Raw genomic sequence first — 17,831 nt, forward strand, 5'->3', positions numbered from 1 at the left:
CATACAATGGCGATTGCTGTTACTGTATGACTTAACCACCCGCGTTACAGAGGGATGTAAAATTAAAATGTTTTTACTGTGCAGATGCAGTGAATTTGAGAGCAAGAATCAGAAGAGAAAGTGCAAAACAAAATCTGTAACAATTTTAAAACAACCTTAAACAAATTGTGCAAAGACGAAACTTCCTTCCAAAAATAAAAGTGCTTTACCTAGCTTTCAAGCCAGCTGCAATTTCATCCCAGTTTCACATCTTTATTTACTGTAACTATGGAAATGCCAACAAAAAATCTTTTGCTTCAGACAACCTGACTGCAATTTAAAAAATATTTCCTAACTCTCCAGCATGGAAACAGTATGAATGTATATAAACAGTATGTACATGTATGTGCGTCCAGCAACACAGCCTACCTTTGGAGATGCAAGCACAAGAAATAGCTCAGTAGAAGAGTACTCTGCTGTGTTTTTTTTTTTACTTCCATAAGACTAAGCAAAAAAAAAAAAAAAAGTTAAACTAACATGAATGTGTTCTTAAAGAAAAGTTATAGAGAAAAGAAGCTGAAAGTTCCAAATCATTAACAAAGTACATGTGACAATGTCCTCCTCATCCAAAACCACACATCATAAAAGCCTGAGAAAGGCTGCAGCCATGGTATTTCCTCTGCCACCAGAAAAGCACAGAGAATCCTGTGAGAAAGTCTATTCTCATTGTTCCTGAATCAGATGGTATGAATAAGTATCTCTGACTTCAGTTGGTTACCCAAACCAGAAACTGAACAAGGACTTACCCCCAGAATTCCTCTGGAATGGTCAGATACAATTGATCAGGTAAATAGTGATAGACAATAGCACAAACACACAAATACAAGATAAGTTTGTCAGCATTTTCCACCAAATCCCTCTTCCCTGAAAGGTTCGCTATCCAGAGCTACCTCACCTTTGTAGCAGGCTAAGAACATGCAGATAGGAGTTCCCAAACAGCAGCTGGCTTACAGAACAGCCTACTTCTTTGCATAGTCAATGGTGTATGTCTGATAGTTCATTTCTAAGGATCTCTGGGAAGAACTGCTCTGTAAGTGTTGCTGAGAAGCCCAATGGAGCTACAGGGAGCTGATTCCATTCATTTAAAAACTAATAATAAATATGTAAACGCTTCTTTAATTGGCATGAACTTCATCTGAGTTCTGTGCAACAAAACCATTTTGGCTTAGTGCTTATTCAAATGTTAACAGTAACACACAAACATTAAACTGTTTGAGAAAAAGTAACACTTGGACACTCTTCCCAGTCCAACATAAATAGAAATAAATGCTTTAAGATATGAAGTGCCTGTACATCTGGATGGAGCAGAAAGGCTTTTGCATAACACGCTATGCTTAGAGAAGAAGCTTCAGTAGTTCGGTCTGCCTTTGCTTGCCGCAACTGGGTGAACGACAGATCCTAGCTAGCAGAGCTTTTGTACTTCTGTAAAATAAACAAGACTGAACTGAGCACTCACAGAAACAAAACAATGTCAACTTCTCTATTAATTAAAAAATATATATAATATTGAGCTCTGGCTTGGAAATGGTGCTATAAGCAGTTTGATATACAGTCTAGGAGTTTTCTGATACAAGAAAGCCACATCACTAGCTCAGTGACTTAGAGCAGAGGTCGGTGCATCCTCCCATGGGGGCACGTAGGGTCTGTACTAGCAGTCCTACCCTCCTCCTTGAGCTGTGGAAGCACGCTCCTATTACAAAAGCTGTGACAGTTCTGGATGCTTCATCCCTCTGACACGAATATAACTGGTCTGCATTAGGAGAAGAATTCACTGATTAGTCATGTACAATAAGCTTCTTATTTATAAAAGTTCCTCTTAATTTCCAGGCCAAAGGGAGATCAGAGATGAGGAAAACAAGAAAATGCTTTCTGCAGGTTGGCCGGTGGATTGTCACTAAGGCTATCCAAGACAGACAAATGAAAATTAAATTTACCATCATCATCTTAAATGCAAAAGATTTTGGTTAAGTAGGCAGTGAGCTTACTCTTTTGTCACTGGTTTGTCTAGTGTAACTCACCATGTTACAGTGTGTTAACAAAAGCCTATTAAAGCTTTGAATGCTATTTCAAGAAAAATAGCCAACATTGATCTAACTCTTCCAGTTTTAACAGGAGCAGAGAAACACACTGAGAATTTATCCATTATGCAAAAGGAGACAAGTTAATAAAACTAAGGAGATTATTATGAACTTCAATGAGTTGTCATAACCGAATTCCCACTTTTAGGAAAATGCCTTTGACTGTCCAGAACAGAAATGATTATTTTCTGCTCATTCTTTCATAGCAGTGTTTTGAATGTTCAGAAAAAAACAGCTTTCTACAGAAGAAACACTACACTTTTGCTCTTCTGGGGGGAAAGTACCACTTTGGGAATGCATGCACAAATGCCAACGTGTCATGAAGCACTCATCCTGTATTCCTTTTCTGCTCATGATGAACATGCTGGCAAGCAAGATTCTTACTTGATAATACATTGATACTTTGAAAAAGCTTAGGAACAGTGAAAATTACTTGAGTCTGGTATCTGTCCTCCAATACAGTGAGGAAACCCTTTTCATCTATATCAGAAAATTAATATAGTTGCTGCCCAGTGGCAATGATTTCAGTGGTGTTTCATGAAAGATCTGAGAGACAAGCCAAACAGATCACTCAAATGTCTTCTTAATCATAGTGTTAGTATGAACTCAGAGTACGTACTTCCAGAGTTCATTGCTCTCTTTCAGAAATTCATTAAAGTATTTTGTTTAAAAAAAAAAAAAAAAAAAAAAAAAAGCAAATGGGGTGCCTGTAGCAGTTCATAACTTACATGACTTAAGTTTACAGTTCCTGGTAACAAGTTCACATGATTTAATGGCTACACTAGAAAAAAAGTAGTGGAAACACTGAAGTGAAAACCAAAGATCAATAGATACAAGACTGCTTACAACTTTATCTGTAGTAAAAGTAATAGAATCAATGAAACGCTTGCAGATGGCATCAAGCTGACAGGCTGTCTGCTGTCTTTGCTAGACATGCCATAGGCTGTGCTCTGATATATTACAGCTGAGAAAGAAGCCTTAAAAAAAAAAAAAAAAAAAAAAAAGATGGAAATGCAAGTCCACTGAAATCTGTGTGAGCACCACCAGTCATGGCTGTGCTCCCAGCTCCTGTTTTGCCATGGTACAACAGAGATAATAAGCTGGCCCGCTTCCTTTACACAGTATTCTCTGGTGTTAGGATAAATATTACATCTCCCCCAAATCTGATGCAGTTTGAAGAAAGTGTAAGTTGTTACTATAATGTGTTTTAGGTGTTCCTTACAAACTTTTCCTTTCCAGGACAATTTAGGCCCATTTTAAGTTTCAAAAAAAAAATCTAAGTCATTCGTCTTTTAAAATAATTTTGCCAATGGCCAAACATGCAATTGAGCTACTTTTTCCTCAGCCCTGAAGAAAAAACTATTAAGATGTTTGGGATCAGATTCCTACGGTTTAACGATAGTAATACTAAGCAGTTTGAATGTTATTGAAGATAATTTAATTGTCTCCATAGGACTTCTTTTGTATGGGGATAAAATGTATTAATGACACAATCAAGGTAGCAAAAAATGGTCATTATTTCAAGACTAATTGTGTAGGGACAAAACATCTATGAAATAAGGTATGAGATCTGTGTAGCACCAACATCTTACTCAAATTCTGTTTCACTCCCTTTTTAACCTTGGTGTCACTGGGGCAAATATTTCCTTTGATCAGAAATATATTTTTCCAAGGATGCTATATTTCATTTGAAACAGCACAAATTAGCTTTCTAAAATAAAAACCAATATATAATCTTTTGGCAAAGAGGTTTAAAAGAATACATATTACGGCCAAAACGCGTGCCACTTGGCTTCATTAAATAAACCTTCAGGAAACTTATTTAAAAGAAAAATACTCAAAACCTACACAGAGAATGCATAATACTGCCACCAAGCACATTCTGGTGGAACTGAAGACAAGTCTTATTTAATCCCAAAGCATATGTTAAAAGTTAAGACTTTCGTTTGTAATCTTGGTTACTTTTCAGAAATGCACATACACTCTAGATTTTAAAACAAAGACACTATCAACTTTGATCATCCCCTGGGCCAATGCCCCAGTCTTTTAAATGCAGCTGAAAAACAGCTCATCTGAACTCTTCCACAGTGTGAGAAGCACTACTCAATGTTGTTGTGCTATAGCATAGGATCACAGGATCATTTCATTTGGAAGAGACCTCAGGAGGTCTCCAGCCCAATGCCCTGCCTAAAGAAAGGTCAGCCAAGGTCAGCCGTAAGGTCAGTCCAGGCTGCTCAGGGCTTTATCCAGTTGGCTCTTGAACATCTCCAAGGACAGAGCCTGCACAGCTTCACTGGGCAACCTGCTGTGTCATCTTCCCACCATGAAGAACCCCTCTCCACGCACTCGATAACCCTCCCATGGGTACTGAGCGGCAGCTGTTCGGTCCCCTCAGAGCCCATTGTTGTCCAGGCTGAACAAGTTGTGTTCCTGAAGCCTCTCCTCACAGGGCAAGAGCTCCAGCACCCACAATCACCTCAGTTGTCCTCCTCTAGATTCGCTCCAGTTCCTTCATATCTTTTTTGCACTGGGAGGCTTAAAACTGGACATTGTATTCTAAATGGAGCCTAGTAATCTCTGAGGATAAGAGGATAATCACTTTCCTCGAGCTACTGGCTGTGCTCCTACTCCTACAGCCCAAGACAGCGCTGGCTTTCTTTGCTGCCAGGGCCCACTGCTGGCTGCTGTTCAGTTTGCTGTCTGTCAAGACTTTCCCATATTTTCAGCATAAATGTCCCCCAGTCAGCAAGTTCCCAACTTTCATATGTTCAATCTGGCTTACACTATATCATAGACTAGCTGTTTTTCTAGAAGGTATAAGTTAACATTGCCAAGCATGTCTCTTACAAATAAGGATCTTTATTCTGTTTTGACATGGTAGTCAGCTAGCACATCCCAGTGAAAGAGCCAGAGCTGACACACAGACACAGGAAGACTGAAAATATAGGACACAAACAGTGCAAGCAATGATGGGCTGGATGGAGTGGTCAAATACTAGCAGCTTTGGACCACATTCCCTTTTCACTGGTGGACACAACACTAAACAGAGTCAGCACAGGCAAGATGCATGCAGAATAACATCAGTTGTGGCTACAGTATGTTCTGTATCAAATCTTTCATTTTTTCCCCAATTCTGCCTTTATCACTTTATGTGCTAGACAACAAGCTTTGACATATAGGTGAAAGTATTGGTTGAGGTAGACAGGTACTCCTTCCACACTCACATTTAGTCCTAGGCGTATGCTTACCTAGAGCACAAGATCTGTACTTTCAAAATATATCCTGATTTTGTGTCCTGCATCGGACTGGCATACAGTGGTCTGCAGCCAGACCACCTGTGTAATCCTAATCTATGGATGCAAATGTGACAGTGGACATCAGACATTCTCAGTGACGTGGAGAAAATTAATTGAAAACTGTTCACTCTCTCCCCTTATTCTCCCCTCTAGGTCTGAGTCTTCACTATGGAAAAAGACAATGCTCTATAAAAACTGCAGCACTGTTGCATTTAATTGTCTAAAAGGCAAGTTTGCTGGAAATGCTTTGGACATAACTTACAATGATGAGAAGCATGACAGAAGAATGTTGCCTGAAACCACAGGTTAATAAAGTATACTGCTGTTCAAGTAGAGAAATCATTCATGTCTTTAGTCCTACAGTCAAATAAAATGAAAAGAATACATTTCCATTAGGGTGGTATAGTTTAGCAAAAATTTACGTATAAGCTGGTCAAAATATTTTTTCCATTAACTAATGTCACAAAAATTTTGAAACTTTTTTTTAAATTATAATGTTTTTTAAATTATAGATGAAAGTTGGAAGAGTCAACTTTTACCTCACAAGATTACTGTTACCTGTATTATCCTGCTCTACATTAGGAGGTCTCTCTAATTCTATCTGGTTTGTGTTGAACAAAAATGTTGACATCTTGATCTTGACAGCTCATTTTCTGCCATCACCATGCTATTTAACTGTTTAGAGCTTCTCCTCCTTTAATAATACTGCCAAACAGCAAGTAGCCAGCTACCAGAGCTGTTGGTGTGATGACATACAAAACATGATTTATTCAGAGTCAAACTCTCCATTCATTCAGGTTGATTCTTTTTGCATCCACTGCCAACACATTCAGCCGCATTTATTTTAGCTGAGCTACACTCAAACTGGGAGTAATCACTTAGTTCCTTTATTGGAATATATGTAGGAATTTTGGCATATCTCCTTTTATAAGATTTACAGTAAAATGCTTCTCATTTATACAGCTGTAGTTGTGACCTGTGTTTTAAGGATAGTGCCACCTCTGTTAATAATTCCTCTTTTCCGTGCACTTCGTATGCTGGAACAAATTTAGTTTAATAGAAAACTGACTGAAGAGCAAATATGCATACATGATTGTAGAAATATAGCCATGACAGCTGCCCCGCTAGCAATCTGGGACCTGTTTCATAATTGTAACATGCTACAGGGATGCTGTTGGGTACACCAGTACTCTGTGTAGTAACACTTCTGCCTTCAGACAGCTGCAAAGGCTGCCTGGTAGAATCCTATTGTAGGACAGCAGCCAAATCTGCTAAACAGTAAAAAAGTGCTAGGGCACTCTACCACTCCATGGAAGAGTTCAGAGTTCCCAAATGAATCTTAATATATTTCAGGAGATTTTGTATAGAACCTTATGTAGAGCCACAATAAAAAAAAAAAAAAAAAAAAAAAAAAAAAAAAAAGGTTAGCTGAATTCTGCCAGGTGATTATCTTGCTCTCTGATGCATTGCTGAATCATATTAAATGCAGCAGTTTTTAATTGAGCATGTACGCTTCCCAAAAGAAAAGCATAGTAAAACAATCTCTCCAAGTCTAGTCTACTTTCATGAAGCTGATGCCCTTACTAATAGTCCTATTCTACACTACAAATATAGCCCTACTACAATATAATGCAGATACCTGATACAGATTTTGGATGTGCTAAAAGCACAAGCTGCCCCAAGACCATTACTGGAAACTCAGAGCAAACTCACCTGGATATTTCAGGGTAAGAACGCAGCAAGAGGGCTACAGCATTGCAAGTATTCTTGACAGGATACCTATTTTTAAAAGGTAGATAGGAACTAATAGTTTTAGAAACGTTGGACAGTACTCCTTGTCATAGGAACAAGACTCCATGTGTCCACACTGAATGTACTTTCCAGTCTGGAAGTGTGCCCTGAAATTCAGCTAATCACATGACAACCTACATCAAATTTCCCTCAGCGGTTTTGGTAAAGTTTTCATCTACTAAAAATCTCATTAGGGAAGATAAGCAATGCAGTGACTACACCTAACACGCTAGTCTTATCCAGTAATTTTCCGTATAATTACATCACAGTGGTGCTTAAATAATCATTACTATGGTTTAATACTTCTCATCTATTTTATCTGTTGATAAGTTTATTTAATGTTTGAAAGTGCTTTAAGATTCCCTGAAGGAAAGAACTGAAGAAAAAAAAAAAAAACTTCTTAGTTCTCCTCTTCTGGAAGTATAAAAAGATAAGGTTACCCTTGAATCTGCCGTACAGTAGGACATGTGATCACTGTGCACAACCAGTGGAGAATGGAGGACTTTATACTGAGTTCACTTGAGTATTGACTCACTTCTGAAAAGTGGCACTTAGCACCTGAAGCTTAAATAAATAAATAAAAATCAACCTACAGATAGTCTTTTACATTTAAGCTTTTGTTTCCAATAAAAAAGTAGCTTGATCTTTAGAAGGTACTGAGCTTATAAAAAGCATCCACTGATTTTAAGATGGACCCACAGGAAGGCCAACAATTTTGAGACAGTGAATCATCAGTCTTCAAATAAGGACTTAAGGAATTAAATTAGTCATTAAATAAGAGACCAGATATCTATTTACTCTCTAATTATAGGAATCTAGGTCAAGATTTTCAGAAAGTACAAAGCCAGATGTTAGATGAATAGAATTCCAGTTTATTTGCATCATTTAATCGAACCATCACAAGGTGCCCACGCCTGAACTAATTTCATAAACCTACCGCTATAATTTGTACCATTGCTGACCCTATTCCTATGTTACCATTGCTAGTGTAGCCTCTGAATAAAACCACACTAACCTCTTCAGAGTACTCATCTCTACATAAGAATTGTAAAAATGCATCGAGTACAGCAGAAATAAAATAACATGACTTTTATTGGTAATTAGTTTCAGCAATGTAGAAATTGCCCTAATTAACAGGGACCTGATAGCTGTAAGAAAACAGAGCAATTTAACCAGTCCCATGACTTAACCATTCTGAATCTTAGAGCCTCTATCACCTAGGTTATGCAGGTACTTCTGCCACTGATACGGATACCCAAATTGGTTTCTAAGCCTTTTTGTAAAAGGACAAGGACAAATAGGATTGCATGCATTAAATAAATAAATAAATGTGCTCATTATAATCAAGAGAAAAGGAAAAGAACAGTAAGAAAGTGATTATTTCTCTGAGTCCATCTTAAGAGTTAATATGCATTCCCAACATAAGTATCTTTGGACTTGAGACCTATTTACATTGAGCATCACTTATATATTCAGATATCAAAATAGAGACACAAGAGTCTAACACCTAGAACAAAATCAGGATATTGACAGAAGTTCTACAAGGCTCTCATACCTCTTCACCCAGAGACAAGTCTGGCCCTTCAGTGCAAGAAGTGGTATATAATATATCTGACCCTCCATCACCTTCACTACAACCTTGCTTATCCCAACACTGTAGATTCAAATTCTCATTCATTTTTCTGCCTGGCCCTCCCCAGATTTTTAATCAGGTTGTGCCTCTAGCCTCCCCTTTGATTTCACGCCACTGTCCTCCCCTTCCTTTTCTATCTTTCTGGCTTCCTCCACTCACAAATGTTCCAATATGACACAGGTTTTGCTCGTGTGTTATGATAAATAATACCAATCAAGGACCAGATGCCTCATTCAGGGACTTGTGCAAACACAGGATCAGTGCATTCCAGATGGGTAGAACTGTTTGTTTTACCTCCAGGAGCCAGTGTCTGGACACTGTGCCACCCACTCTTCCGTGCCCTGAAAGCAGTGAATGAGTTAAAATGAACAATGAATAATTTTACACAGAAACCACCAGGAATGTGTATTCCTACTGGTTTGTCTTTTTGGCTACATTTGCCTTTTGAGAATACCAGTTGGGAAAATTGTTTAGAACTCAGACACAGGGAACAATAAAACCGCTAAACTAAACTGCTAGAAAGTCAGTGTGTAGATGGAACACGTTACAGCTGTGTCAAGGAAAAGCTGGGTAGCACAGCACAAGAGAAACTCAGGAGGGTTCCAGAGTTGTGATCGAGTGGACATTTGGAACATAGAGCAAGCTGCTTCTTCATAGCTATTCCTTCTTAGAAAAGGAAACGCACGCCTTTCTGATAATCACTTTGTGTTAGCTCACTGCTGTGAAAATATTTCCAAAAGACTAAGTGAGACCTAGTAGCATTATAACTGTAACCAGAACAATTATACCAGATTTAGAGAAACAAATATAATAGAAAAATCTTCAGTTAACTAAATAATTTAAAAACAAACTAATAAATCCAACACTATTTCTCCTGTAAATGCCATTCAGCTTGCTTTTCCCCCCTCCCTCTGTCCCCAAAGAGCAAAAACCTACTGTATAATGCCTTCTGAAGGCTGTCTGCCTGCTATCCTTACTGCCCACCTACCGTAGGGAGCAGCTCCTCCCACCTGCACATAAAAGCCAAGTGCATGCTACCAGCAGCTGATCAGAGCACTTTCTCAGTCCTCCACTGTTTTGAACCAGTGATCTTCTCTCCTTGGATCTTGTACACTCAAGGTAAGATTACTGCTACTTCAGGTTTCTGTTCTAACCAGCTGTTGCAAGGAAGCCTTAACGTGAACTCTAGCACTGCCTTGCTGGGTGGTGCTGGCAGGGTGTTTTTTGTTTTTTTTTTTTTTTAGATGGAGTGTCATCTGACAGTTAAGTTAGTAACAATCTGTTGTTTTAGCAATGAAATAAAAACAGATCTTGCTGGGAAACATTGTGTGGCTGAGAAATTGTCTTCTTTCCCTTTCTGATATATTTTGAAGAGGTTAGTATATCCAGACCAATTCTAACAGTTTATTATCCCTCTTAATAATCTTCTCAGTCCAAAGCTAGCAAAAAAAGTACACTTTAAAGCTGCCTTTAGTTCAGTTTGAAAAAAAAAAATGCTTAATGCTAACTCATAGTGCTAACTCAAGGAGGAATTTTTTTTAATTATTATTATTACTATTGTAATTTACAAGATAGATGGAGCCAGTCTTGAGACTGAAGTGCATCTTCACAGATTTCACTGCCTTAAAAAAAAAAAAAAAAAAGGCATAATTGAACTTACGCCCTCACAGAAGCACAATAAGAAAGCTGATGGAGTTCACTGTCTGGTACTAAATATGCTTAAAGTACACATTTCACAAGCAAAATCCTGTTTCTTGGAACAATAGACTTTGTATGTCTGTGAAATCTGTAGATCAGCCTGAAGTATGTTTTACCAAGTTTGCCTATATAGGCATTTCTAATGCTACAGGAAGGAGAAGTTAAGTATCTCATGCAGACAGCTGCTGAATAGTTGAAACATTCAAATCTAAGTGCTTTCAAAACTATGTTTGTACTCCCCTCTATTCCTCTATCCATCCTCACAGAGACAAATCTATTAGTGACTAGTACCAGTCTCTTATTTTGTGTGAGTCAAAGCACTTTTAGCACACAGTCACCTGTTTAAAGAAACTCCATCTCCATCACAGAAATCCCAATCCTAGATTGCCTCTTTCCAGTGCTCAGAGATGAGGGAGAGAGCATGAACTACCAAATGCAAGCAGTGAATGCTGACTGTAAATAGTTTGTTTATACTGTAATACATGTTGCAGTTAAAAAGGGATGTTTTCTTATTGAAAGAAAAATAATTCTCTTTCTAAATTGACTCTGTTGCTCTTTCCCCAAATAAGTCTTTTCTAAATAAGAGTTATGTCCACACAACTGTAGCCACATTAGCTGCAACATTTTAAGCTATAACTCTGTAGAGCATCAGCAGAACTCTGCTCAAAATGCCCTTTTCTAGATGCTCTGAGGTTTGCTTGTTTGTTTTCCTGTATTTTATATGTTACTTGTTGTATCTAATGGAGAAAAAGCAAACATTGCCTTCAGCTATTCGCCTGGAAGATTACATAAGTATCTTTAAAAAACAAAAGTAACTCTTCAAAAACAAAGTACAGTACTTTCTATAGTAGGCTTACAGTAAAACTATAATTGCATCCAGGTAATCCATGTAAGTTGCCCATAGAAGAAGTGCGAAAAAACAATAGGGTCTACTCCTATAACAGACATTCTGTCCCTGAGCTACAAAATTTGACTGTTTAGTTAACATCAGACTTTTATAGCAAATCTCCCTTCCCCCTCCAAATCAAAGAACTCCTCTTGTAAAGTACAGATATGTGATTTTAAGGGCAAAGCATACAAAATTTATGTCTAAAATCTGGCAGTAAAGCCTCATTACTGATACAGAATTTTACTCCATCAGATATATCAGTTTCTAACAGTGCAATTTTCAATATGAAAACTTCAAAAAAATGTATTTGCCACAAGAAAATATATATAGCAAAATATCTTTTATTAAAGCCTGCTGTGAAATGTAGCATTTTGGCATTTCAAAAATGGATTGCAGGGCATATTAAGAAAACTCTGTTGAAAGGAATGTGTCTAATTTAGATCAGAATCTCCTCTGAGCAGTTTCTCTTAGGCTGAAGATAATTCAGTTGAGCATCACTCTGCAGCAGGGGATGAAGGGAAACTGCAAGCAGAATGTCTCACAGAGAACTTAAAACGCCTAGAAACGCCTTTATTGACCTACGTGCTGACCTGAAACTCCTTTTTTACAAAACGTACTGATATTAAGATAAAAAATACTATCACTTTAAAATATTGCTATAACCATAATAAAAAAAAAAAAATGGTGAGTCAATAAGAGAAAATCAATGAGAGCAGAAGTAATTTGGATTTTTTGAGGAATAACCGTAATATTTTAGAATAACGAAGTAAAGGTAATGAGATTATATTATTCTTTCATCCATAGACCAGTGAAGTGTTAAGCAGGCATGTTTAGCCGCTTCTCTTCGTGGTTGCACTTGTGGTTTTGTTTAAGGTGTTCATTTAGGGTATAAACGCCCAGTGAAACTACTAGAATAATTGCCACTGATGTTAAAAGTGCTAGACTAGATATGTAGAAAAGGTATAACTGTACTAGGTTCAGGACAAATTTATCACTGACTACTTACTCAGTGGCCTGCCATTACCACTGACTGAGAAACACTGCAGTCTTCATGAATTTATTTTCACCACCTCTTTGTGAGGCAGATATGTGTTTCCTCTGGCCATTCTGATACTAAACACATGGACTGGTTTTGCTTATGGTCACAGTGAAAATTCATTGCAGAACAGAGAGTCAGATTTAGCTCTTCTAAGTTCCAGTCCAGCGCTTTAATCCCAAACTTCATTTCATATTCAGCCTTATAAAATTCATCCCTTCGCAGCTGATCTGTCTTTGTATGACTCCTTAGGGCTGAACAGCAGGGAGAATTTCAGTGTAAATTCTTGAGAGAATCTAATTCACTCTTAACACTTAGGAACTTCCTTTGAAATCATTTAAAAACCCCTAACGGGACTTGAAACTAATTCTTGGAGGGGAAATCAAATAAATAAATAATCAAATGACACCCCTTTCTTACCCTCTGTGGTTAGCTGAGACTAACGCAATCTTGTCAGAATGAGCAAGCACAGATCCACTGCCATGGACCAGAAACAACAGGCAACACCTAACCGTAAGAGCTCAATCTTGGTAACACGAGAGTGGTCTTATGAATACTGCATTATCAAGAAAAATCAATGTGTTGATGCTTGATGCAGAAGATTAGCAAGAATGATAAGGACTAGAAAAAGAATAATTAATGGTTATATGTTCTGCTGCAGGTGGTGATAAGATGATTGTCGTATGTACAAAAGCACACCTCCAAGAGTATTTTCAGCCCAGTTGTTCTATGTCTTCCTATACAACCCAGGGCAGGAAAGATTATATCTTTATCCCTGAAGCTTAAATATACCCTCATATATTGCCTTACTCTTTTGACTTTCCGGTTATCCTACTGCACTAGGTTCCTTCCTTCCACAGGGAGATAACTTTTAATTTTCACTAGCGTCATGTTTGTAAAAAAGCAACGGTTCAATGGAGTTACTGTACCGAGGAACAATAAAGACAAAAACAGAGGTGGTTTGATCCATCTTTGATTAAAACCAACAAATATCCATATTTAACTGAACAGAAGTTACTCTTACGTCTTCACTTACACAAAACCCTAACTAGTATATGTTTCCTTTCTATGGCCTTTCCTTCATAAGAAAGTGAGATCTATTTTTTGTGCTAAGAGAATGCTGCTTCAGCAAAAGTCATGGAGCTGTGTGTTTAAAAAGATAATGATGAGTCCTGGTTCTGAAGCCTTTTGTGGGTCTTGTGCAATAACTGTGCCTATTCTCTGTACACATCAGTAAACAATTGTGCTTGGTCTCCCCATACTCCTGAAATGTTGGATGTGTTTCTGTAATTGTCTTGATGTGTAATGAATTTAATGTCTCATAACTGCACTGCAGGGGATTAATACCACTATGCAGTCTAGGGACATCTTTTGATGATTAAAACTTCTTCATGCAAAGCCACATTTCATACCAAAAGCAAGATGAATACAAGCCTGTTGCTTCTTGAATGGCAGGTGAAATGGTTGAGGGGTGATATGTAATGGAGTGAGTGAGAATCAGTGCCCTCTTTTGGTTAGAAAAAAATATATAAAGGAGCCCTATGAGAGTGTTTATCAGTTCCCTCTGCTGGCTACAAAGCCCACAGCCAGATGAGCAGCTGTGTTTGCGGAGGCGAAGGTCTTAAGTTCTATTCCCAGTGCTGTGTGCAAGCGGTAAACTGATGACTGTGGTGTCTGTGCACGTATGTGGACATCGTTACTCGCGGGGTCGCATTAGCAACTACACTGAGTTCAACATGAGGGCACTCAAAAATAATACGGAGTTCCTGGGAGGTAAGAAACTTTCCACTTAAGATTTCAGAAGCATGCTAGCAGCTACGCCATTCATAATATCACACAGCAAGAGCATCCTTCTGGTATGCATCCTTCTGGTATACACTCATTTGAACACCTTGCTTTTTCTGCCTCTTCAAGAGGAGTTTACCTATGTTCACTATATTTAGTCTAGAGGTGTCTGGCCTGTTATCACAAATGCTCATAGCAATCCCAAATTACAACACTTCTGAAGGTCAGCTTCTGAGAACACCACATTTGCCAAAAAGAAATAAATGGTACCAACAAGACCACCTAAAACAAAACAAAACCAAAAATAACCTAAATAGATCTTTTCCATTCTTTTAAGGAAAGGCCTGTTTAATCTGGTTATGCAACTGGAGAAACAGGTCACGTAATTTATGCAGCTACTCTGAAACAAAGTTGAGATGAAAAAAAAAAAAAAAATATATATATATATATATATATACTGCTAACTTAAGAGATGATTTTTATTTTAAATAAACATCCATAGCACTAACAATGAAGAACTCCTAAGTCAGGTATCCCAGTTCACTTCAACCCCTAGAAATCTATCACAGCAACATATAGGATACACAAAACCTATCCTACTAAAGGCAGAATGAGTCAGAACTGACAGCCTGATGGACTAGAAAACGAAAGTGTATTAAAGTCAGATTTTTTAAACATCTGCAGCAGTTTCCTGATAACTAAAAAAGCAGATACTCTTTCTAGACCAATACTGTATTCTTGTCTCTGAAGGGAAAGAAGTAGGCAGAAGTATACTGTAGACTTGCACGGGGACCTTCAAGCAAAGCATTTGACCATTTAAAGTTCCAGAGAGCAAACCAAGGTTCTAACAAAACCCAGTGTTCAGAGGTGAAGCAACAAGACATACATAATACAGCACAGTCACTGAAATGGAGATGCTTACATTGTCTTCCCTCGTACTCAGTATAATTTTCAAGGGGACAGAACTGATGGTGGCACAGTCCCAGGGACGCTCAAACCAAATACAGTCAACTTACCGCTGAAGAAATCTAGTAGTCAAGTCTGCTTATGCCAGCAAACAACTTACCTCTGTTCTGCCCTTCCATTCTTTCCACCACGTGTAGAGCTCCAGTGAATGCAGAATATCAGAACAAGGATCTTTTATTTGGCTCAGAGACCAGAATTTTTCTTTCAGCTTGCCTTAAAAAAAAAAAAAAAAAAAAGAAAAGAAAGCGTTCAGATTTTTTCCCAGTATTTCTTTGTAAATGAATAAGGTGATCCTAGTCCAACTCTTAGCTGATGGACATTAATATAAAACACACAACTGGGACCCCTGTTGGCAAATCTAAGAAAAAAAGTCAAAAGGTAGTTAATTTAGGTCAAAGTTGAGAAATAAAAGCAGCCTTACAAGGGAAATTTATATTGCCAGTAGTGATATCTGTCACCTGTACTACAGATAAAAAGCAAATAAGCTAAGAGTAGTTAAACAAATACAACCCACAAGCACTAACATGCACACAATACGTATTTTAGAAAATGAAGGAAAAAAGACAACACTCAGTACTTATTTCCTTTCAGTCAGTGGCTTGAATTGAATTTACCATAGTAGCACATCACATTGTTCGCTGCAGAAAAATGCAAAGCTTAGGCCTTTAGGAGTAAGTCTCTTGTGCTTTACTGGTTCCAAAAATGTCAGTGCTTGTCAAAGTGTTTTTGAAATAAAACCAAAACCATGTTAATAAAATGAACTTTCCAAGACAATGCTGGCCAAAACTGATTCTTAGATTTCTTTTCAGTAATAAACTGCCTCTGCGGTTGCTGAGCTGATAGGGAGGAGGATTTAAAGGGCCAAAGCCAAGTTCTGGTCAACTCAAAGAGGACAAAAAAATAAAAAGCTCTCAAACAGAGCACAAGCCCTCCAATGAATGGAAAGATTTTTGCTGAGGGTGGGCAGAGCTTAGCAAAATCCAGCTGTGCTTTCAAAAACATCTGTAATCATTATTAGGCTCCTCTTGAACGTATGTTGAGACTGGAATACTTATTGTGGGTACAATTTGTGATGTGATGCTGTACAAGACTCAGTACTTGTGTAATTCAGAATTCACAAGCTGAAACTCAAATCACAAGACCTATCCTGCCTGCTTATTAAATAGTAGTTCTCTATGTGAATTAACAAGGCAACAACTGGAAAGATTTTCTCCCATCCTATTCTGGCCTTCCTAACGAATAGTTCTAGAAATATGTTCCAATGAAAGATGAAGGTATTCGTGATGACCTGCGTTCCTACTGCTACAGAAGTCGCATGCAAGTCTGGGCAGTGAGATCTCAGCTGTTTTGCTGTACGCACATACAGGTACACATGCTGCAGCAGCTTCTGTCTTCCATAGAAGCATCATGCCGCAGTTGGACACTGTGCCTGTTACAGGAATCCCTGCCCTGCTGTCCTGCAGATCCAACCAGAGCAGCTGACTTCAGGAGGCCTGTGCAGAGCAACAAAAGTTGCCATTGCAGGGGTGATTTCTTAATCCCTGTTCTCAAAACCTCCTACAGACTATTATCTTTTGGTGATCTAAGCAAAAATTATTACATCGGGGAACATGGGAAGCGTTTTAGGGTTTGCTCCCTAAGCTTGTATTACCAGCCACAGCTAAGACCTTTGTACATGCTATCCTGGTAATAAAGAAGACTGTATGTTACCATCCAAGCCCAATTCCTTATCAAAGATTCACCTACAGCACTAAAGTTTTTCATTTTGACCTGCTATAACATTATCAAATGGCTTTTAAGGTTTTGTTTGAAGGAAATCCGTTTTGCTCACCTGTCTTTTGTAGTGTCACCATCACTCACTGCCTTTTGGTTGGTCTGAAGCAACAAGTTGCAAATATTCAGTACCTAAAATCCAAACAACTGACTAGTTTTGGCACACAATTCTTACAGCATCTCTCTGTCCCACAGTCAAGGGCAAGATTACTCTTAAATTCAAACTGCAAGCACAAAAAACTGCCTTTCATTGAGCTCAGTATTCACTTGCAATGAATATTTTTTATTATTCTATTTTCAACATCACATCTGTCACTCGTATGCTGAATGCTCTCAAGAACTCAATACAAAAGGTCTGCGAAACACAAGCAAAACAAATTCAATTTGTGACTGCTCAGGGACATTTTCTATGCTACACTTGCTTTCAACTTTCTAACCGTTCATGTCATGAAAACAAGTATTTCAAAAAACAAATGAACAGAAGTCTATTATATTTTCAATGTTCATCATGCATACTGAGGGCTGGAATTTTAGCACGATAGCCAGTCACAACATCCAGCCTCATCCTTCAAAACAACAGCCACATCAGGACACAGTACCTCAGGCCTCAGCTCAGGGAGCCACAACCCTCCCTCTTGTTTCCTTGCTTCTCCTGCTCTGCCACCAAAGGTGACAGGGAGGAGTATTTTGGCCTGCTAACTCATGAAACAAATTTGAGGCCTTTAGAAGATGTGAAAGGTCATACCTGAGGCCCCAAAGCTGTCACGATGGCAGAGTTTTGTGTCAGCTGACTCAACTTAGTCACACTGTGGTGCAACATTGCTGTACTCCACTTTAAAACAAAAAA

The 17,831-nt window shown here is 38.2% G+C and overlaps 1 protein-coding gene and 1 long non-coding RNA gene across 12 annotated transcripts in view; one reads left to right on the forward strand and one right to left on the reverse strand.

The window, feature by feature from the left end:
• Positions 1-17,831, reverse strand: part of LOC137863215 (uncharacterized) — a 216,414-nt gene that overhangs the window by 169,170 nt on the left and 29,413 nt on the right. For all 10 annotated transcript variants that reach the window (XR_011100757.1, XR_011100764.1, XR_011100760.1 and 7 more), the window contains exon 4: positions 15,312-15,424. This is a non-coding gene — a long non-coding RNA (uncharacterized lncRNA). The remainder of the gene's footprint in view (positions 1-15,311; positions 15,425-17,831) is intronic.
• Positions 9,829-17,831, forward strand: part of COL8A1 (collagen type VIII alpha 1 chain) — an 87,103-nt gene continuing 79,100 nt past the window's right edge. For both annotated transcript variants that reach the window (XM_068696052.1, XM_068696054.1), the window contains exon 1: positions 9,829-9,956. The gene's annotated coding sequence lies outside the window, so the exon portion shown is untranslated. The remainder of the gene's footprint in view (positions 9,957-17,831) is intronic.

The sequence above is a fragment of the Anas acuta genome, chromosome 1 (assembly GCF_963932015.1).
Source record: "Anas acuta chromosome 1, bAnaAcu1.1, whole genome shotgun sequence".
Lineage (NCBI taxonomy): Eukaryota > Metazoa > Chordata > Aves > Anseriformes > Anatidae > Anas > Anas acuta.